The sequence below is a fragment of the Mus caroli genome, chromosome 17, assembly GCF_900094665.2.
Source record: "Mus caroli chromosome 17, CAROLI_EIJ_v1.1, whole genome shotgun sequence".
Classification (NCBI taxonomy): Eukaryota; Metazoa; Chordata; class Mammalia; order Rodentia; family Muridae; genus Mus; species Mus caroli.
In genome coordinates this window covers 7270902-7272347 of record NC_034586.1, presented here as the reverse complement: position 1 = coordinate 7272347, position 1446 = coordinate 7270902, and the positions used below count along the sequence as shown (strand labels likewise).

At 43.9% G+C, this 1446-nt stretch overlaps 1 pseudogene; it reads left to right on the top strand.

Moving 5' to 3' along the window:
• LOC110283914 overlaps window positions 1–149 on the top strand; it is a 5444-nt pseudogene extending 5295 nt beyond the window's left edge.
• Window positions 150–1446: the final 1297 nt, after the last annotated feature.

Below are 1446 nucleotides of genomic sequence, written 5' to 3'. Positions count from 1 at the left end.
GAAGAAGAAGAAGAAGAAGAAGAAGAAGAAGAAGAAGAAGAAGAAGAAGAAGAAGAAGAAGAAGAAGAAGAAGCAGCAGCAAGAAGAAGCTACCAAGAGTTAGCAGAGGCATAAAAATGTGGCCCTGTGGGCTAACTAGTTGGAGTTAAGAGCAGCCCAGATGAAACATAGTAAGTAGTAAGTAGTGATTCAGGGTTATTGATAGGAGAGTAGATTCAACAGAATGGAGGGTAGACAGCTGCCCAGTTATTGTGCTGCTTAAGGCTTACTGTAAATATAAATGCCGTGAGTGTGTTTTTAATCCTGGAATTCAATAACCAAGGAGAGGTGGAAACCCTGGGCCAGGATTTAAATAATTAATATTACAATTCAGTCCCCATACTTAATGTTTCACTTTCTAGTGCAGTCTACATTTACAGAGTCAGCAATATTCAGGGTGAGTCTTCCCCTATGTTCTCCCTGGAGCAACTCTACCTCCCATATATTTTAATAGATGACATATAATGTCAGTTAGAGTCCAGTAAGGCCTACATTTGAGGCTTGAGTCTCTCTGAATCTTGCTGCTGTATTTCTGTATGGAGATCTGTGTGCCTGGCAGTTTGCCACTTCAAACGCCTGCCGGTTCATTTGTCACTTCTAAGCAACAAATTGGTTCATCATTTGTTTGCCAAGGAAGGCAAAGCAACCAGTTACAGTCATCGTCAGTACAGACAGAATGCTAACCTGGTCTGCCTCGAGCTTAGGAAGGTCATATGGGTGCTGGAACAATTTCTTCCTTGACTGTTATGAAACACCTTACAAAGTCAACTTAAAGAAGGGAATGGTTCGTTGGGCCTGTGGTTCAGAGTTTGGGGGACTGTGGTCCACCGTTGCAGGAGAAAGTGGCAATAGGACTTGGGCAACTCCTCCCATTGCATCTGCATTTAGCAAGCAAGCAGCAGACAGGAAGGAAGGAAGGAAGGAAGGAAGGAAGGAAGGAAGGAAGGAAGGAAGGAAGGAAGGAAGGAAGAAGGCTGGACTATGAATCTGCAAGTGCCCTCCCATTGGCTTCCTCCTGAAGACTCCATTTCCCACAACAGAACCACTGATTGAGGGGGCCAACTGTTTAAATCCACGAGCTACTGGGGATATTTTACATTCAAACCACAGCACACACTCAGCAGCTCCTGGCTCATGTAGCAGAGCATCGAAAAGAGTCCAAATGTTCCTGTGGAAAAGAATCCTCTTATTTCCATTGTGCTGTTTTGTCAACTTGGGTCACTTTCGATTTCCTTGTGCATTTCTAAAGATCTATCACCAAAGAAAGCAAACTGCAGCAGCAGCATTTTTAAGAAGGCGCCAGGGATGTCAGTTTAGACTTTCCCATTAGTTTATGATGTCAGTTCTGGCATTTCAAAGCAGGGTGCAGCTGTGTGGGAAAGATAGAGGAACGTGGTGCCCAATAAT